Source organism: Rhinopithecus roxellana, chromosome 3 (assembly GCF_007565055.1).
Source record: "Rhinopithecus roxellana isolate Shanxi Qingling chromosome 3, ASM756505v1, whole genome shotgun sequence".
NCBI lineage: Eukaryota > Metazoa > Chordata > Mammalia > Primates > Cercopithecidae > Rhinopithecus > Rhinopithecus roxellana.
Genome location: NC_044551.1, coordinates 86,342,786 through 86,365,058, shown reverse-complemented (window position 1 = coordinate 86,365,058; position 22,273 = coordinate 86,342,786). Strand labels below are relative to the sequence as shown.

Genomic DNA, 22,273 nt, shown 5'->3' with positions numbered 1-22,273 from the left:
GCATTAGAGCAGTGGATCTCAAGCATCAGCAATGTAGCATCCACATTCCTTAGGAGGTCATTGAAAATACAGTTGCCTGGGCTCCTTCTCCAGTTATTCTGATTCAGTGGGTCTGATGCAGGGCCCAGATATTTGTATTTTATTTAATAAAAATCCCAGATGATTTTGTGGCAGGTGTCCTAAGAACCACATTTAAAAAAACAAAAAGAGAAACAAACCAAGCAAACAAAAAGCTCCATGTCTTAGAGATTTCTTAGTTATATAAAGGGTTGGCATTTCCTCAACCTTGTGATTTGAAAAAGTTCATGCCAGGAGGAAAATGGGGGCTCTCTTGATCTCTTGGGGCTGTTGCCAGCCTACTTTGGTTACTGTTCATCAATTGTTTAGAGCAATGCTACTCAGAGCACCAGTTAGTACTGTGCTAGAACTAGGCATTGAAATATAAGGCGACAGGAGGATCCTGGCCCAAGATGATTTTTATATCTAAGAGGGGGACTCTGTCAGCCCACCTTGTTTCATTGTCTTCGTAGCCAATGCATTTATTTATGTTTTGATGTATTCTGTCTTCTTCTATGGCCAGGTAAGTCCATGAAAAGCAAGAGCTCAAGTTTTGCACACAGTTTCTGTCTCTAGAGCTAAGACTGCTCATGCCTCATTATACTTCTGTCCCTTTGGAGTTCAAGCACAGTTGATCAGCATTAACATTAAAGCAGAAACTTTAAAACTGACAAAACGGACTGTTTGTAGCAATTAGGTATCAACATGACAACAAAGTGGGCCCTGAAAGAAATAGAAGTATTTTACCCAATGAAGGGGTGGCCTACCCCTCCACACCTGTGGGCATTTCTTGTTAGGTGGAACGAGAGACTTGAGAAAAGAAATGAGACAGACAAAGTACAGAGAAAGAAAAAGTGGGCCCAGGGGACCGGCGCTCAGCATGCAGAGGACCCACGCCGGCACCGGTCTCTGAGTTCCCTTAGTATTTATTGATAATTATCTTTACCATCTTAAAGAAAAGTAAGTGGCAGGATAATAGGATCATTATAGGGAGAAAGTCAGCAGTAAGAAATATGAATAAAGTTCTCTGTGACATGAATAAGTTTAAGGAAAAGTGCTGTGCCTTGATATGCATATGTAAGCATCTCCATAAACCTTTTTAGTGCATAAAGAGCAACATTGTGCAACCAGCAAGCTGCCTTCAGGCACTTGTTTAACAAAACACACCCTGCACAGCCCAAAATCCTTTAAACTTTGAGTCACCACAGCACATGTCTCTTGCAAGGACAAGGTTGGGTGTAGGGTCACAGATTAACAGTATCTCAAATACAGAACAAAATGGAGTCTCTTATGTCTACTTCTTTCTATATAGACACAGTAACAGGCTGATCTCTCTTTCTTTTCCCCACATTTCCCCCTTTTTTTTCAACAAAACCACCATTGTCATCATGGCTCGTTCTCGATGTCGCTGTCTCTTTGAAACTCTTGGGTATACCTGCCGACTAACAGCAGACAGAACAGGCACACAAGAATTAATATGAAATTTACAATAGTAGTACTTTAGATGGTCTTAACCGAAGTGACAGGGTTAAGATTTGCGAGGCCATCAGCAACTTCTGCAATTGCCTCAGTTTCTGGTACCAACACAGAGATCACACACTTCACAAAGTAATAAAATATCACAAAGCAAGTGGAGGCAGGATGAGATCACAGGATGGCGTTAATATTAAAATTAAAATTGCTAATGAAATTTCGGGCATGCATTGTCATTGATAACATCTTATCAGGAAACAGAGTTTGAGAGCAGACAACCCGTCTGACCAAAATTTATTAGGTGGGAATTTCTTCGTCCTAATAAGCCTGGGAGTGCTACAGGAGACCGGGGCTTATTTCGTCCCTTCGGCTTCAACCATAAAAGGCGGCAAGCTTCCAAAGGGGTCGTTTATAGGCCTACCCTCAGAGTGCATTCTCTTTCTCAGGGATATTCCTTGCTGAGAAAAAGAATTCAGTGATATTTCTCCTATTTGCATGTAAAAAGAGAAGAAATATGGCTCTGTTCCGTCCGGCTCACCGGCGACCAGTTCAAGGTTACCTCCCTTGTTCCCTGAACATCGCTGTTATCCTGTTCTTTTTTCAAGATGCCCAGATTTCATATTGTTCAAACACACATGCTCTACAAACAATTTGTGTAGTTAACGCAATCATCACAGGGTCCTGAGGTGACATATATCCTCCTCAGCTTACAAAGAAGATGATGGGATTAAGAGATTAAAGACAGATATAGGAAATTATAAAAGTATTAATTTGGGAGAACTAATAAATGTCCATGAAGTCTTCACATTTTATGTTTTTCTGCCGTGGCTTTAGCCGGTCCCTCTGTTTAAGGTCCCTGACTTCCCGCAACATCCTTTTTCCCTTTCCTTTTATATAAATGTGCCATGGCGATGAAGGCTTGTTCCTTCTCTCGATTTTGAAGCGGGATTCTTTGACTGGTCCAGCACACTAAAAACAAGCCGATTAAACAGAGATACATAATTGCAAAATTTACTGCAGTAGAGTTTCTAATAGACTCAATCCAAGTCGTGGGGTTTAATCCATAAAGATTTTTTGCCACTTGATCTAACGCCTCAGCTCCAGGCACAATATTTAAGTGACTTTGAGAGGCTTCAAAAATTTGTTCTTTTAATTTAGAAATGTCTAAAGTGAGATTATCTTCTCTTCCCTGTAGATGGTGTCTAACCACGTCCCAGTGATGTTCAGACTCATTATAAACTTGGGGTGTAATACAAAAATCTGACGTATTCCAGTCACACTGTAACTGGAAACGATGTTCCAAGCTCATGAGTCTATCTCCCATCCAAATGATAGTTTGTCTAAGATCATTAATTTGATTTGCCAATTTTTGATCGATACCAGATTGTGAATTCCACAACCTTGTGGAATTCTTTTGCCAATTGTCAACAAAGTTTACTGTCTGAACAGAAGAGTGCAATGCAACTCCTGCCACAGAAGCTGTAGCTGTGATTGCAATTAATCCCATAATCACTGCAATTAAAGTAAAAATGAATCTTTTGGATCTATTTAAAACACCTTTTAATACTTCAGTCAAAATATGGATGGGTGGCGAGGCCTCCTACGGTCGGTCCATGGACACAGGAATCCACATGCCTTCTCTTGCTCTCACTAGCAGAATACGGTGCTGCCAATCAAAAGTCAAATCAATGCAAGTAAACAATCTGCAATTTTCACAAGTTATAGTTTGGGAGTCTGGTTTAATAACTATATTTCCTATGACTAACATATAAGGGGGCTTTACACAACTTTGTAAAGGAACTGTTAGACTGGAATTTAGATTGATAGAATAAAATGGCTTACAATCTCTTGTTTCTATAGTTTGATTTCCAGACCAAATTCTAAGGCAGTATGAAGCCACAGTAAGCCTCCATAATTCTGGATGTTCAGGACCAAAAACAGGACTTATTGTTTTTGGTCTTGGAGTAGAGATTACCTTTTCTCCCCATATCCAAGGGTAGAAAGACTGTAATTTTTTGTGCTTATGTTCATCTAAACTTTCTGTTAAGTCACTATCAACAGTTGGACTCACTTGTGCACTGGGACAGAATTGAGTTTGTCCTGTGCAATTGTGGTAGAATTGACCTCGAGGTGCCCAATCTATAACAGTTCCGAATGTATTGTTTCGTAACATCACCGCACTATTAGCCACACATTCTTCCCAAACTAAATCTTTTGATTCTTTGGGAATCTCCTTGGGGCAAGGTTTCCCTTTTGGCCTAAATTTTAATGATCTTTGATAAGAAAAGTCTTGTAAATAGTTTACCTGTGGTTTGAGTGACATTCCGCTTACCATGTGATAAGTAAATCTACTGGTGGGACTGACAGTAGGTACTTCTACCAACCAATTTTGGACAGCAGGCATTAAACATCCTGGTGCTCTTCCTAGGCAAATAGGAGGATAACGATACCCAGTGGAAATATTTATCATCATTCCTTCTTCCTCCGGTTTGGCAGGGCAACAATCATCTGTGGGACCAGGTACCCATACGCTATTATTAATATATACTTCAATAGGATTATCCATCCATGTGACTGCCTGAATTAAGGGTGGGAAAGGCACATAGGCCCAGTAGGTATAACTAGCTGCACCTGCTCCTGCAGCCATGGGGAGACTTCCCACCATTGATACAATCATTAAAGCTGCAAGCAGCATTTTTTCTGGGGTTTGTGTCACCTTTGTGCTAGCTAGGCTTTTTCCAGCTAACGGTGTCAGCTTCTTTAACTGCCCAGGTTGGCAGCTCCACCTTCTTGGTGCTTGGTGACTTCATCTGTTCTTCTGATATCACCACTTAGTTCATCTTGCGAGTCAATGGTGCTCAATTGCGGTGTTTCCTTCTCCGTGGAGGTGCTTTTCTTTGCATCTCCAGTGGGTTCATTGTAGAACTTCAAATGTCTAGTGGGTATCCAAACAGGAAGCTGATTTTCTCCTGGTGAAACACAAGCAAAACCTCTTCCCCAGGTTATCACCTTCCCTATTTCCCATGTCCTATTTTTGTTGTCTTTCCACCAAATCAGTTTTCCTTCATGTGGACTGTTCTTTTTACCAGTAAGATGTTGTTCTGCAGAAGTAGTAGTCTGATTTCTATAAATGTTTAAAAAATTTAAAGTATAGAGTGCTAGATTAAGCTGCATCTGAGGAGTGGTACACTCCTTACTGTCTCCCCCTTCTTTTTGTTTAACTAACTGAGTTTTGAGTGTTCTATTAGTTCTTTCAACTATGGCCTGTCCTTGGGAATTATAAGGAATTCCTGTTGTATGTGTAATATTCCACTGATTTAAGAATTTTTGGAAAGCTTTACTACAGTAACCTGGTCCATTGTCAGTTTTAATTTTTTCTGGATCTCCCATTACAGCAAAACAAGATAATAAATGTTTTTTAACATGGGAAGTACTTTCTCCTGTCTGGCAGGTTGCCCATGTGAAATGTGAATAAGTATCAACTGTTACATGAACATATGGTAATTTTCCAAATGAAGGTACATGTGTAACATCCATTTGCCATAATGCATTAGGACACAGACCTCTGGGATTAACTCCTGCCTCTTGAGTGGGCAGGTGTGGTACTTGACACTGGGTGCAATGTTGTACAATATCTTTTGCCTGTTTCCATGTGACATTATATTTGTTTTTTAACCCTGCTGCATTTACATGAGTCAAAGCATGAAGTTCTTGTGCTTTTATGAATGCAGAGGATACCAGTAAGTCAGCTTGTTCATTTGCTTTATTTAAAGGTCCTGGTAAATTAGTGTGTGCTCGAATATGAGTAACATAAAATGGGAAATTCCTTTTTCTTACAGTTTGTTGTAATAAATTGAACAGCTGGTTTAACTGGTCATCCATGCTATATTTAATTAGAGCTGTCTCAACATCCCTTGTAGCCTGTACTACATATGCAGAATCTGATACAATATTAGCAGGTTGATTAAAATCTTGTAACACTGTAATGACTGCAACCAGCTCTGCCCTTTGAGCCGATTGATATTGAGTTTTGATTACTCACTCTTTTGGCCCTGTGTAAGCCGCTTTTCCATTGCTGGAACCGTCAGTAAATACTGTCAGAGCATTTTCTAAAGGTTCATGTCTGGTAATTTTAGGTAAAATCCAAGTAGTCAATTTTAAAAACTGGAAGATTTTTGTTTTTGGGTAATGATTATCAATAATTCCCACAAAATCAGCAAGACCAATCTGCCATGCACCAGAATTGATAAAGGCTTGTCTAACTTGTTCCTTGGTTAAAGGAACAACTATTTTGTCTGGGTCATTACCACACAATTTTATTATTCGTAATCTTGCCTGACCAATTAATGTAGCTATATGATCCAAGTACAATGTAAAAGTCTTTTTTTTTTTTTTTTTTTTTTTTTTTTTTTGAAGCGGAGTCTCGCTCTGTTGCCCCGGGCTGGAGTGCAGTGACCGGATCTCAGCTCACTGCAAGCTCCGCCTCCCAGATTTAGGCCATTCTCCTGCCTCAGCCTCCCGAGTAACTGGGACTACAGGCGCCCGCCATGTCGCCCGGCTAGTTTTTGTATTTTTAGTAGAGACGGGGTTTCACCGTGTTAGCCAGGATGGTCTCGATCTCCCGACCTCGTGATCCGCCCGTCTCGGCCTCCCAAAGTGCTGGGATTACAGGCTTGAGCCACCGCGCCCGGCCTTAAAAGTCTTAATTGTACTGTGAGGAAGGAATGACCACTCCACAAGATCAGTATTTTGAGCAATGATGCCTGTTGGAAAACGTACAGTAGCAAAAATCAAAAGTTGGAGTGCGGCTAAGGGATCTGTTCTACTTATTTGCACTGACTGAAATTTTTCTTCCACTAATTTAATTTCTTTTGTTGTCTCTGGGGTTAATATTCTTCTACTATTTAAGTCTGGGTCTCCTCTTAGGATAGAGAACAAATTTGACATGGCATAAGTAGGAATGCCTAGAGTTGGCCAAATCCAATTAATATCGCCTAACAATTTCTGAAAGTCATTTGTTTTTAATATGTCTTCTCTTATTTCTATTTTTTGTGGCTTAATTTTTCTATTTTCTATCTGCATCCCTAAATAATGAAAAGGAGTAGAGGTTTGGATCTTATCAGATGCTATTGTTAGTCCTGCATTGGCAACCTCTGCTTGCAGAAATGTGTAACAGTCAATTAATTTGTCTCTTGTTTCTGCAGCACATAAAATATCATCAATATGGTCAATGATATAACAATCTGAAAATTTGTCTCTAACTGGTTGAAGGACTTGACCTATGAAAGTTTGACAAATAGTTGGACTATTAAGCATTCCCTGAGGTAGTACTTTCCACTGAAACCTGGTGGCTGGTTCTTTATTATTTATGGCTGATATAGTAAAGGCAAATTTTTCACAATCTTGCTCTGCCAGAGGAATGGTAAAAAAGCAATCCTTTAGATCAATTATAATTAAAGGCCAGTCTTTTGGGATCATGGCCGGAGAGGGCAATCAGGGTTGGAGAGGCCCCATGGGTTGAATTACGGCATTTATGGCTCTTAAGTCCATTAACATACACCATTTGCCTGATTTTTTCTGAATTACAAATATAGGAGAATTCCAGGGCGAGAATGAAGACTCAGTGTGTCCCTTTTCTAATTGTTCCTTTGCTAATAAATGCAAAGCCTCCAGTTTTTGTTTCGGTAGTGGCCACTGATTTACCCATACCAGTTTTTCTGTTTTCCAAGTCAATGGAATGGGTGTAGGAGGCTCTACAGTGGCCGCCCCTAAAAAGGATTCCCTATTCCTTTTCTTTCTTGATTTTTCTCAGTGTTAATTGGGACTTTAATGCTATTTTCATTTTTTCCTAATCCCTTTCCTGGTATATATCCCATCTTAGTCATTATTTTTTGACTTGTGGGGCTGTATAATGGACCAGGCATAATGATTTCCGCACCCCATTGTTGTAACAAATCTCGACCCCATAGATGAACAGGAATTGAAGTAATCATTGGCTGAACAGTACTATCTTGATTATCTGGCCCTAAACAATGTAAAATCATTGTACTTTGATACACTTCTGAAGCTGTGCCTATGCCAACAAGTCTTGTAACAGCCTTTTGTTTAGGCCAATTTTTTGGCCACTGATTTAAAGAAATGACAGAGACATCTGCTCCAGTATCTACCAACCCTTCAAACTATTTTCCTTGAATAATGGCCTTACACACAGGTCTGCTCTCAGAGACCTGACTTGCCCAATATGCAGCCTTTCCTGCCGGATCAGTGCTTCCAAACCCTCCTGTTCTTTTTATCTCACTGTTTCCAACTTTAATATAAGGTAGGAGTAATAATTGAGCAATCCTGTCTCCTGGACTGGCACTCCAAGGAATTGAGGAAGTAATAACCAATTGAATTTCGCCTTTATAGTCTGAATCAACCACACCAGTATGAATTTGAACTCCCTTTGGATTTAAACTTCATCTTCCTAAGATTAGTCCTACAGACCCTTCAGGCAATGGGCCGTATATCCCTGTGGGAATTTTTCATGGAGGCTGCCCTGGAAACAGAGAGACTGCTTGTATAGTACATAAATCTACTGCTGCACTGCCACTTGTGGCGGGGGATAATTGCTGTATTGTGATAACTGGCTTATTCCCTGAGACACTTGCGACAGTGGGGGATGTTATTCCTGAAAACCCTGAGGAACAAAGGGTTGAATTTGGAATGCCCCAGTTTGTTGCAGGGCCTGAGGCTGGCCCCTCCTCTCATTTCCCGACAGTGGTTGCCCATTTTTATCAAATTTAGAACGACATTGATTACCCCAATGTTATCCCTTTTTACATCTTGGACATAGGCCAGGTGGCTCTTTATCTATTGTGGTAGTAGCTTGAGTAGTTACATTTTGTTTATTTGAGACTAGGCAATTTTTTTTAGATGACCAATTTGACCACAATTATAACATTTTCCCCCAGATGTGCTAACTTGTCCTCCTAAAGCAACTCCTGTGATTGCTTGAGCCATAAGCATAGCTTTATGCGTAGCTCCTCCAATTCCATCGCAGGCTTTAACGTACTCTGAGATTACATCTGATCCTGCCGGAACCCTTCCTTTTAATGGCTTAATGGCTGGTTGACAATCAGGATTGGCATTTTCATATGCCATCAACTCCACTATGACCTTACGGGTATTCTCATCAGTAATTGACTTTTGAGCAGCATCTTGAAGTCTTGTTGCAAAATCAGGGTAAGGCTCTTTAGAGTCTTGTCTTATTGTATTAAAGGAGGGGCAGGTGGTTCCTGGGTCTTGGATTTTCTCCCAGGCCCTAAGGCAGATAGCCCTAATTTGCTCAATGGCTTCATTTGGCGTTATTACTTGTTGGCTAGCAGTGCTCCAATTTTGACCTATTCCTAATAGTTGATCTGCATCTATGTTAATTGGAGGATTGGCAGTCCTATTTCTTCAGACCTGCACTTGTGCCCCATCAATCCACCAAGTCTTAAATTGTAAAAATTGAGAGGGTGAGAGTGATGATTTTGCCAGAATCTCCCAATCATAAGGAATGAGTCTATGTCCATGAGCAATGGAATCTAATAATGTTCTCATGTAAGGAGAGTTGGGCCCATACTGTTTTACTCCCTCTTTCATTTCTTTTAGCATTTTTATAGAAAAGGATTCATATCTGGCTTCAGCTACAGGAGGCTTTCCCTCTTGGGCCCCTTCTCCAGGTGGTCTTGATTCTAATATTACTGGGAATTGCCATGCCTCAATATCTCCTTGTTTTCTTGCCTCATCAATAATTTTATGTAATGCACTACCCTGTGTACTAGGCGGTGCTGTAGGATTAAGTCTCATGGTGGGCGGCTGAGGATATGGCACCCTGCCCTGTGGCGCTGGAAATGTTCCTGTCTGTCCATATGGATTTTCTGGGGGCAGTCGATACTGAAGTTCGGCTGGCGGCCAGTATTGATAGGCTCCTGGCGGCTGGGTCTTACTTTCTACTGGCTGATATTGTGGACACTGTATTTGGATTGGCATTGCCATGACAGAGACTCTATCTTTTTCTATTTGATCTTCTTTTGGAGTTTGTACTTGTTTAACCTGCATTTGAGGTTGTAAAGTTACAGGCATCTGAGCTGCTGTAAGAGGAATTGGCCATTGTGGTTTAGACTCTGATGGCTCTGCTAATTCTGGACCTTTTTCTTCTAATTTTAACGTTTCAGGATATATCACCTCCTGTAATTGATTATCGTCAACATTTTGCATTGACCGAGACATTACCGGCTCCGCTACACATGTACAGTGTGAACTTTCCATTCCTTTCCGGGATTCTATCCCTGCCTCTTCACAATCTACTGCACAGCTTTTAGGGACATCAGAAACTGGAACGCTATCTTCTTCTGTTTAAAATGGTTCTAAAGCTACTTTAATAATGACCCAATCATTCCATACTGTAAGTGGGATGATTTTACCTTCCCTACTTGCTTGTTTTAATTCTTTGCCAATTTTTTCCCAGTCTTTTAGATCTAAAGTTCCCTGTTCCGGAAACCATGGGCAAAACTGTTCTATTGTTTGAAATAGCATAATTAGACTTTTGGTAGAGACTTTAACTCCCCCTCTTTTTAAGAGAATTTTAATAAAGCTGCGATAAGAGGCATATTTACTTTTAGTTTGCCCCATTGTTACCCTGGGTTCTTCCGAGCGCACAAGTTTACCACACGGCTGACTGTAGACATACTCGGGAGTCTCTCATCGACTTGTCCTCAATGACCATGCTCCAGCGTACCTTCACCTTAAAGAAAAGCTCCCACGTTGGGCACCAGATGAAGGGGTGGCCTGCTCCTCCACACCTGTGGGCATTTCTCGTTAGGTGGAATGAGAGACTTGAGAAAAGAAATGAGACACAGAGAAAAAGCATAGAGAAAGAAAAAGTGGGCCCAGGGGACGGCGCTCAGCATACAGAGGACCCACGCCGGCACCGGTCTCTGAGTTCCCTTAGTATTTATTGATAATTATCTTTACCATCTTAAAGAAAAGTAAGTGGCAGGATAATAGGATCATTATAGGGAGAAAGTCAGCAGTAAGAAATATGAATAAAGTTCTCTGTGACATGAATAAGTTTAAGGAAAAGTGTTGTGCCTTGATATGCATATGTAAGCATCTTCATGAACCTTTTTAGTGCATAAAGAGCAACATTGTGTAACCAGCAAGCTGCCTTCAGGCACTTGTTTAACAAAGCACACCCTGCACAGCCCAAAATCCTTTAAACTTTGAGTCACCACAGCACATGTCTCTTGCAAGGACAAGGTTGGGGGTAGGGTCACAGATTAACAGCATCTCAAATACAGAACAAAATGGAGTCTCTTATGTCTACTTCTTTCTATATAGACACAGTAACAGGCTGATCTCTCTTTCTTTTCCCCACACCCCAAAGTACATTTCTTTGATATATTTTGAAATGGCCCTGAAAAGTTGTCTCTTGTGGGGAAAATCTATCTTCTGTATTCCTCATTCTTCCCTTTCCAGTTATTTTCCTGATTTAGCATAGAATTAACTAAAGTGTCTGGCACCTTTTGAAGTCTGATGAGAAACATTTACAATCTATTCTCTCTGAAGCCTGCGACATGGAGGCTTCATCTGTGTAATAAGAACCTTGGTTTCCACAACCCCTTATTTTAACTCAGACACTCTCTTCTATTGCTTCCAAGTCTATAGATAAACTCTTTCAAAATTGCCAATCAGGAAATCTTTGAATCTTCCTATGACCTGGGAGTCCCCACTTCGATTTGTCCTACCTTTCCAGACCAAACCAATGTACATCTTACATGTATTGATTGATGTCTGATGTCTCTATAAAATGTATAAAACCAAGCAAGCTGTAGCCCTACTGCCTTGGGCACATGTTTCAGGATCTCCTAGAGCTGCATCACAGGCCATGGTCTTCATATTTGGCTCAGAATATATCTCTTCAAATATTTTACAGAGTTTGACTCTTTTCATCAACAGTATTTTTATGAGTTTAAGACAATAAGCATTTGAGATTTTCTGTTGATATTAGTATACGGTATGGTGCCAGCAAATATCAATAATTTTAATGTTACCTTCATTCAGGCTCTTACTACATCTCATCTGAGCTTTAGTACTGTTGATGGAAAAAAATTAAAATATTTGAAGAAGTTTATTCTGAGCCAAATATGAATGACTATGGCTTGGAACACAACCTCAAGAGGTCCTCAGAACAGTTGCCCAAGCTGGTAGAGTTATAGCTTGGTTTTATATATTGTAGGGAGCTAGAAGTTACAGGCAAAAATATAAATCAATAAACATAAGGAATACATTGGTTCAGCCCAGAAAGGTGGGGAATCTTGAGGAGAGGGGCTCACAGGTTATAGGTGGAGTCAAAATGTTTTCAATTGGCAATTGATTCAAAGAGTTAAGCTTTGCCTAAAGAGTTGAAGTCAACAGAAAGAAATTCTTGAGTTAAGGAGGATTGTGGAAGCCAAGGTTCTTGTTATGTAGATGAAGCCTCCAGATAGCAAGTTTCAGAGAGAATAGACGGTAAATGTCTCTTTCTGAGTCTTAGAAGGTGTCAGGCTCTCTACAAAAAAAAAAAACAAAAAACAAAAAAACAAAAAAAAAAAACTATTAAGGGAAGGAGGTTCTCTATAGGAAAAAATTTCCCCCACAAAAGATGGCTTTACAGCAGCATTCAAAAATATATCAAATAAATATATTTTGGGTAAAACATATTAATTTTCTTTAGGGTTTGTTATCTGTCATGTGATGGTATACCAGAGTCAGGTTGGAATTTGGCATCCTATTACTACAAAGAGTCTGTTTTGTATGGCAGTCTTATGATCTCTGTTGTAATGTTAATGCTGGTTAGTTGTGTCTAAACTCCAAAGGGAGGAGTTATAACAGGGTATGTCCAACACCTCCCTTCCCATCATGGCCTGAACCAGGTTTTCAGGTTTCTTTGGGATCCCTTTGGCCAAGAAGGGGTGTCCACTCAGTCAGTTGGAGGCCTTAGAATTTTATTATTGGTTTGCAGTACTCATCCTTTAACTGTTCTCTAGTGTCCAGTTTCTTCCCACTCCAATTGAGCCAACTGATAGCTTCCAGATTCATATTTTTAAAAGCCAGCCATGACCAGGACACTTTCCTGCTTGATGAGCTGCAATGGCTCCTTATGTGCCTCCTGGGTAAATAATATTTTCCTAGACAGAGGTTCAAAGCTGCGACAATCTGTTCCCATCCTACTCTCCAAGCTTTACTTCCCATTACTCTTTCCACATTCTCTGTGCTGTGAATACTTTTTCATCATGTTCCAAGGAGCAGCAGGCAGGTCGGTTTTATTCCCTGCATCCCTCACTCCTCTACCACTGCCTGGCATATTGTAGGTGTTCAAAATAAATACCAATGGGATAAATGAAGGAGCCAGCCCTTCCTTCTTCAGGTTCTGGGTCTTTGCTCACACTGAAGGTTTCTTTCCCCTTTTCTACCTGTGGAGATCTGCTTGGAAATGCTCACTCATTTTCTAGGAACAAAGGCCCTCATTCTCTTCTAAATTGCAGGTATACTTAATTTCTAACTTGGTCAGGGACTAGATCCACAAAATAATCAAAGCACAAAAGTTTATTGATCAGATGAACATAAAGGTGCCAGTGAGGTAGACAACTCCATTAGGAAGAGACCATTGAGGCTGCAGTTGATCACACATACATCATGAATTTTCATCTCCTCCTGGGGCCTTTATGGTCTCTTTGGGCTGCCATGCCAGAATATCACTGACTGGGTGGCTTAAACAACAGAAATTCATTTTCTCACAGTTCTGGAGTATGGAAATCCAAGATCAAGAGGCTGTCAGGCTTGGTTTCTGGTGAGGCCTCTCTTCCTGGCCGACAGACAGCCTCCTTCTTGCTTTGTCCTCACATGGCCTTTCTTCTGTGCACCTGCACCCTCACTGTCTCTTCCTATTCTTATGTGAACACCAGTCCTATTGGATTTGAATTAGGGCTCCACCCTTACGGTCTCATTTAACCTTAATTACCTCTTTAAAGGCCTTGTCTACAAATACAGTCCCATTGAGGGTTAGGGCATCAACACAGGAATCTGGGGAGTAGAGGAACACAATTGAGCCCATAATTGAGCCCTTTCACTTTTATCCTTGTTGCCACTGAGTCCAGCTCCTGAAGCTTGGATGGGATGTGGAGGGAGCACACGTGCTTTTCTCTCTCTTCCCTCCTCCCCAATCCCTTGTCTTTTCCTTCTTTGCATAATGAAGATATTCTAGAATTTTCAAATAAACAAGAAAAACACAAAAGGTCTTTTTGTGTTCATAAGAGCAGTTATGAAACTGGAGTATTGTGTTCCAATCTAGCTGTTCTCAGGTTCTCATGCAGAATGCTCCTTTTAAGATCTTCCTGCAGGGAGGAGAAGAAAATCTCTCCCACCCCCCTCACCCCTCCAACCTCCACCCCATCCTTGGAGGGAGGGGCAGTTGGTGACAAAGGAAAATTTGGCTCACACCCTGAGGAAAACATTTTACCACCTCCCACCTTAAATAAACAGCTCAGCTCTAAAGCGCTATTTTCTTATAGTCTCTTTCTTGGCCTTTGCCATTTTCCACCTTCCGTGTTAGTTATTTGAATACATTTCTAATCACACTCATTACACCATAAACTTCTTGAGGGAAGGGGACTATCCAGAGGTAACATACATGTGAACGAGTTAAAGGTTAAGGGATGTGTGAATGAGAGACAATGTTATGTGCACCTTAACAATCTTTTGGGGGGACTGGTACGGCCACCCTAAAATCCAGGCTGATTTCCTTCAGCCCTTCCCCGTGTTCTTGCCCCCTTCCCTAGCAGCACTTGGTATATGCTTAAGGAATAGAATGATTAGGAAGGGGTTGGTTGCAAGTCACTAAAGCCAACAAAACAGTGGCTTAAAGACAGAGGCTTATTTTTCTTATGTAACACAAAGTCTGGAAGTAGGTGTCTGCTGGCTTTCAGTCAGCTGTTAGATGTCAGAGCCAACAATTTCATGTTTCCTTGGCAGCTTTATGGATATGTTGCCTCCTGGATGCAAGACAGTTGATGCGAGTCCATAGTTCTTGTTCGTTTAAAGACAGGAGGAGGGGAGAGGAGGGTCAGGGAGAAGGAATGGGGAAGGGGAAAGAGCCTACATTAGCTCTTTAAATGAAGAAAGCAAATCTGCCCTAGAAGCCTCCCCTCCCCCACAGTTCTGCTTGTTTCTCATTAGGCAGAATTGGGTTATGTGAGCATTCAGTGGCCTAAAGAGGTTGAAAAGTGAGGGTTTTGCGGGGAGTTGGTCATATATCTCCCTAAAACACATTGAGGTTCTATTAGCAAGAAGAAAGGAGTAATTACTATTGAATAGTCAAAGCTGGTACCTATCACATAAAATACAAACACAGTTGAATGTTAGCTTAATAAGAATAATTAAAGACCAAGACTATTATAAGAAAATGAATCAGAGCTTTTAAAGTCCCATATATAAGTAAATAATGAAAGGATAATTATATTTTGAAGTGATATACTTCACTTCTCACAGTTTTACCTGATCTGCACATTTGTTCACTCTCTCCCCTGTATTGTAATTTACAATGTATTTATCTACCCCTCCTACAAGATTCATAAACTCCCCAATGAGGGTTTACCTGCAAATTCCCCATGGCTTCTAATTCATTGCCTTGCTGTTAGCAGGCACTTAAATATGTTAATTGTGTAAAAGGAGACCCCAAGGTTACATAACCCTGTTTATAATTCATGGTTTTACATGACACGACAAATTGCACCAATTAGACAAATATGCTCATTTAATTACGTTCCTCTGTCTCAAAACCAGCACTGAAGCCCAAACCTCAGCCAACTGTCTCCAGTGCATGTCTTTGGTCATATGGGAACAGCTGAGGTTGTGTGGATGGCTCAAAGCAACTTCTCTCTGTGACTAGAAAAACAACTTAAAACATCTTCCTCTTGTAGGACAGTGCATGGAGTCTCTCACTTTGTTTAAGGCTGATTCTAAAGTCCCCAACTCAGTGACAGTGACAGTCGACATTATTCGTAATGTCATAATTTTAGGAGTATCTCTCAGATTACTCCTAAAATACAACATGCTTTGTTTTGTGTGTACAAACCTGCATATATATATACATATGTATATGTATATATATATGCAGATTTATCTCTCCTTTAATGTTTACACCTGAAATTAATAGAATTATTCATACTATTTAAAATGTTACTCTTGTCTTTCTTGTAATCTCTCTCTTCCTCCCTGTGTTCAAAGTGTGAATAGTTGAATTCTGGTGAGTTAAACCTGGGCTATGTGACCCCACTGTGGTATCCTCACTCTGAATGAAAAACTGCATTAAAAGATGAGTGAAAATAACAAGCAGGGCCTTGTCACTCTGCACTGTCTTTGCATACACGCCAAACTTTCTGAATTTACATGCCCTTGACAAAGAGATAACTACAGCATTCCGCTTGAAACAAACATTTTCTGGCAAAGGCATGTTCAGTGTCAGGGCCCATTTTGATTTTTCATCAACAGCAAAATATTATTCACCCAAGGAATCCAATCATCCCAGTAAACTGAAATTCTTTTTGTTTGTTTCAGGACTGTAGTTCTGGCCCAGTATTTCCAAATGCTTCATAAATAAGCGTCCAAGCGTTCACTACCAAAATATTTCCCAGCATATTTCTGACATTTTTTGGGATTTTCTAGAGAAAAAATTGTACTGGCTCCTAGGGAGACATTTAATTCCTTTAGCTTCTGTCTTTCATATTTAAAGGCAACTCTACCCTCCTCCATCCCTGGCATATGTGGTAGCCATGGTAGGTCTGTTGGGTCCACCCACATCTTCTTACCACACAGATCCTTCACTGCTGGGTGCCCCTGAGGCTGTGGAATCCAGGGAAGGCTGGAAATTCTTTTGTACCCGGGGAGTCTAACCGAGCATATTTTTGCTGCTTGAACCCAAGACTTTGCTGTTCTTAGCAGTGGGCTTTCTTGCTTGCTTGGCGGGAGGCTGGGATCAGGCATGACAGGAAAGGCCAGCCCTGTTCAGCTCCTGGTTCCTCCTATTCACTGCAGAGTAGCCTCAGCATTTCTGAACTTTCGTTCATTCACAGGCTTGCAAATCTCTACACCATGTTAGTTATTAACCGCCTTGCAAGGGTCACAGGCACAGCACAAGGAACCCTCTAAAGGGTTTGATCTAACCTAAAGAGATGAAACACCAAACGTTTATATTCACTTGATTTCCACTATCCCAACTACGGCTGCAAACATTTTATTTGTAATGACTCAGTGAGAAACTTGCCCCACTACATCTTTGGAAAAAGAATGGGTAACTTGTCAGGTATCAACTTCTTTTAACTTTTGTGTTTTAATACTTCAAAGTATGCAGAAAAAATGTGAACATGCAGCAAATGCTCTAAATAGCAAATGATTAAGGGCTAAGAAAAGAGTCTTAAAAATGAAATTGAAACATGGGACTCTTTGACTAAACCTTTTACACAGTGAAAAGGAGCCATTTCATGTGTGAGACTGTTTTGACCTTTTCTCATCTATGAATCATCTCTAGATGATTGGTTTTGTTTCATCAAACAAAACCTTTGAAGTTCCACCCATGGTAGACTATCACATCTCCTCATTCAGGCAACTTGGAAAGGATGTGGCCAGGGCAGAAACCAAGGATACAGGGATTTCAGCTTGTGGATAATAAGGGTGATTTATGCAATTTAGGGTGATTGAGTCTGCAAATTGCCATCTCTTTTCCATTCAAACGTGATCAACACAACTCTCAAAGAATCTCAAAGTCAGATTAGAGAAGCGGGAATCTGGGGGACTTTGTCCTCCCTCTTTCCTCTGCTCCAAAGTGCTTTCCCAGGTACCAATCGGCAACTGACTTTTGGTCTCCTTGCTTTGTTACTCTGATTACAAACACACACCCCCAGCCCTGACTCCCGTCACAGAGGTACCCATCATTACCTGACATTGTATTATTTTTTCATTTATTTATTTTTGTAGATCTGAATCAAACAGATCTTATTCAACTTTTTAGAATGAGGAAAACAAATGATATAAAACAAGTCATAAAAAATGCTTTCTTATCCTACTACCTCAAACCATTTTCAATTTCTTATAAAATGCTCACCTAGCAAATATGAAAAGCTTTAACACATTCTTCTTTTGTAACTTCTGCTGCAATAAATGAGATATTAGCAAACATAGAAACTTCTTCCATATCAACTGTAAAAGTTGGATTACTGAATTATTATATTAATTTGTATGATGTTACTCATATTTTTATTCATACACTTTTAATGAGATCATTGGCAATACATATATTGTTTTCTTTAACTTCATTTTCACAATACGCCAACGTCTGTTATATAGCCATCAAAAAGTAAATTACACAGGTTTATAGTCCAATTTAAGCTCTAGCGTCTTAGAATCAGCCACTTTCTAACCTTTCATGAAGCCTTCCTGTTTTGCAAAACCGTGATCAGCATGAATTGCAAACATACCTGCTTCAGTACAAACATTTCTCAGGTCTCCTCCACTAAAGTCATCTGAAAACTTCACAATTGCTCCATAATCAATTTCACCATGCTTTGTAATGGGACTTGCATGGATTTTTAATATGTCTAACCTTGCTTGTTCGTTTGGCAAATCAATATGTATTTTTTTTTCTATCTAATCTTCCTGGATGCAGCAAAGCAAGATCCAGTGTATTTGGTCTGTTGGTAGCCATGAATATTTTAACTCTATGCAGAGTATCAAATCCATCCATTTGATTCAGTAACTCCATTAAAGTTATCTGAATCTCTTTGTCAGCTGAAGTACCCTTGGAAAACTGACAACCATCAATAGCATCTATTGCATCCATAAAAATGATGCATGGTGGATGGTCCCTGGCATAATTAAACATTTCTCTGATCCAATGAGCACTTTCACCAGCGTACTTGTCTACAATAGGACGAGATACAACCTTTAAGAAATTGCAGTCCTGGCCAGGCATGGTGGCTTACACCTGTAATCCCAACACTGTGGGAGGCCAAGGCAGGTGGACCTGGATACCATGGTGAAACCCCATCTCTACAGAAGATACAAAAATTAGCTGGGAAACTGGGTGTGGTGGCTCACACCTGTAATTCCAGCACTTTGGGAGGCCAAGGTGGGTGGATTACCTGAGGTCAGGAATTCAAGACCAGCCTGGCCAACGTGGTGAAATTCTGCCTGTACTAAAAATACGAAAATTAGTCAGGCATGGGGGTGCATGCCTGTAATCCCAGCTACTCAGAAGGCTGAGGCAGGAGAATCGCTTTAACGCAGAAGGCGTAGGTTACAGCGAACCAAGATCATGCCACTGCACTCCAGCCTGGGCAACAGATGAGACTCCGTCTCAAAATAAATAAATATGCCGGGCGCGGTGGCTCAAGCCTGTAATCCCAGCACTTTGGGAGGCCGAGACGGGCAGATCACGAGGTCAGGAGTTCGAGACCATCCTGGCTAACACGGTGAAACCCCATCTCTACTAAAAAATACAAAAAGCTAGCCGGGCGAGGTGGCTGGTGCCTGTAGTCCCAGCTACTCGGGAGGCTGAGGCAGGAGAATGGCGTAAACCCGGGAGGCGGAGCTTGCAGTGAGCTGAGATCCGGCAACTGCACTCCAGCCTGGGCGACAGAGAGAGACTCCGTCTCAAAATAAATAAATAAATAAATAAATAAATAAAAATTAATTAATTAATTAAAAATTAGCTGGGTGTGATGGTGCACACCTGTGGTCTGAGCCACTCTGGAGGCTGACGTGGGAGGATCACTTGAGCCGGGGAGGTGGAGGTTGCAGTGAGCCAAGATTGCAGTACTGCATTCCAGCCTGGACAATAGAGTGAGACCCTGTCTCCAAAAAAAAAAAAAAAGAAAAGAAAAAAATCGCAGTCCAGCTGGTTAACAATAGCTTGTGTGCCAAGAGTGTTTTTCCTGTTTATGGTGGTCTACATAACATACAGCCTTTTGAAGGCATTATTCCTACATGCTGGAATAACTGGGTTATTCAATTCCTCCATCTATTCTGATAGCCCTCCAGTCTCAGAATAAGAAACATCCCAGGATCCTCATGAGACATGTTATAAATCAGTGGCTCCACCTCTCTTGGTAAATATCTCATGATAGTTAGTGTAGTCCTATTCAAAGCAACTCTTGTTCCTGGCTTCAGCTACTTTTGTGAAGCTGTCGACAACAACTCTCAACATGTCTTCGTCCCTCTACAGCTTTAACAATGAATTGTTCTTCGGTTAATTGTTTAAGCACATTGCTCACAATCTGCCCAACACTTTTTAGGGCCTTCAGATCATTTTCAGACTTTTCATACGGCTTGGTAAATTCTTTGAATTGTTCTCTTAGCTCCTTAAGATGGCCGTCCATCTCCATGCACTCCGGCAGCTTCTTGCAGTAGTCCTGAAACATCTTATCTCTAGGGTCTGCCATGATGAGAAGTGCCATTTCTTTGTTGTTTGTTGTCTGTCTCTCTAACCATCATATAAGCTCCTCAAGTATAAGAACATTGTGTTTCCTGTTCATTGACCACTACCTTGAATAGTGCTTGAAATATAGAAGGTGCTCAAAAACTATTGGTGGGATGGATATTCAATTTTAACATTCTCATTTTATCAATGATTAAGCTGTGTTGTTGAGCGGTAAAGTGTCTAACCCAAGGTCACACAGCTGGTTAGTGGTAGACTAGGGGCAAAATCAACCAACCAACCAACCAACCAACAAGCCAGCCAACCAACCAGCTAACCAAAGATGTGGTTCATGAGTTAGTCTGGATTCCTCTAAAAGTTGAACCCCAGAGGTTTGTATACAGATGGTTTATTTGGGAAGGGATTTTAGAGAGCAAGAGCAAGGAAATGGTGGAGAGGAACAAGACAAACAATAAGCATTACAGAGCTGGCTCTGAGGAGGCTTAGGAAGGGCACCAAAGAACACTCTATGTAGGGGATGAATGAGGGAAGATTAATCCAGTCTATACTGACTGACTAAGGGTAGTACCATGGGTTTTGTAAGCCCTGAACCCCAGTTGTTTCTGTCTTCCTTCAGGTTAGGCACTGTCTAGATGCATTTGTCCAGTGCAAACCTGGCCAAAGCTGGCTTAGATTTGGTCACTGCAGCAGCTGCTGGAGCAAGGGAGTCAGGTGGGGACCGAGAAGATTTGCAGTGGCTCACAGGGGCTGTCTGACTCAACTGATGACTTCTAGTCCTGAGCTTTTTCATTTTAGCATTTGTGCTCCGTGCTCCCTGGTCACCACTAGGAGGAGTTAAAGCATTTTGCAAAATACTTCACAGTGTGCTGAGTCATTATAACTCAGAACTGGAAATATTAGTTCTGTAGACTTTAAGAAAGCTCAAGACAGCCATAAATGGCTCCAGAACGAGACCAATTAATGCCTGACCTCCTGCACAGCCTTTTCTTCCTGGAGTTCTTACTGCCTCCATGGGGTCTGATCAGGAAATGAGGCACCTATCTTCTCTGCTCTTGGATCCCCCAAGCCTTCCAGGGGAAGGCTCCAACTCTAGCTAGGCCCATCAAGCAGGCAGCAAGACCAACACTGCCTAAGGGATTTACCAATATGTGTGCACCATCATGAATGCTCTGTCTAGCCTGGGAAGCCTGGTGCTTAAAGCACATTTTCTTTTTTTTTTCCTTTTTTTTTTTTAAATTTTTTTATTATACTTTAAGTTCTAGGGTACATGTGCATAACGTGCAGGTTTGTTACATATGTATACTTATGCCATGTTGGTGTGCTGCACCCATCAACTCGTCAGCACCCATCAATTCATCATTTCTATCATGTATAACTCCCCAATGCAATCCCTCCCTCCTCCCCCCTCCCCATGATAGGCCCCAGTGTGTGATGTTCCCCTTCCCGAGTCCAAGTGATCTCATTGTTCACTTCCCACCTATGAGTGAGAACATGCGGTGTTTGGTTTTCTGTTCTTGTGATAGTTTGCTAAGAATGATGGTTTCCAGCTGCATCCATGTCCCTACAAAGGACGCAAACTCATCCTTTTTTATGGCTGCATAGTATTCCATGGTGTATATGTGCCACATTTTCTTAATCCAGTCTGTCACAGATGGACATTTGGGTTGATTCCAAGTCTTTGCTATTGTGAATAGTGCCGCAATAAACATACGTGTACATGTGTCTCTGTAGTAGAATAATTTATAATCCTTTGGGTATATACCCAGTAGTGAGATGGCTGGGTCATATGGTACATTTAGTTCTAGATCCTTGAGGAATTGCCATACTGTTTTCCATAATGGTTGAACTAGTTTACAATCCCACCAACAGTGTAAAAGTGTTCCTATTTCTCCACATCCTCTCCAACACCTGTTGTTTCCTGACTTCTTAATGATTGCCATTCTAACTGGTGTGAGATGGTATCTCATTGTGGTTTTGATTTGCATTTCTCTGATGGCGAGTGATGATGAGCATTTTTTCATGTGTCTGTTGGCTGTATGAATGTCTTCTTTTGAGAAATGTCTGTTCATATCCTTTCCCCACTTTTTGATGGGGTTGTTTGTTTTTTTCTTGTATATTTGTTTGAGTTCTTTGTAGATTCTGGATATTAGCCCTTTGTCAGATGAGTAGGTTGCAAAAATTTTCTCCCATTCTGTAGGTTGCCTGTTCACTCTGATGGTAGTTTCTTTTGCTGTGCAGAAGCTCTTT

General features: G+C 40.9%; 1 protein-coding gene and 1 pseudogene across 2 annotated transcripts in view; one reads left to right on the top strand and one right to left on the bottom strand.

The window, feature by feature from the left end:
* The window catches only part of SLC45A2 (solute carrier family 45 member 2), a 54,015-nt gene that overhangs the window by 2,746 nt on the left and 28,996 nt on the right, over positions 1 to 22,273 (top strand). The gene's annotated exons all lie outside the window — the stretch shown is intronic.
* On the bottom strand, positions 17,953 to 20,033 carry LOC104678755 (annotated as a pseudogene).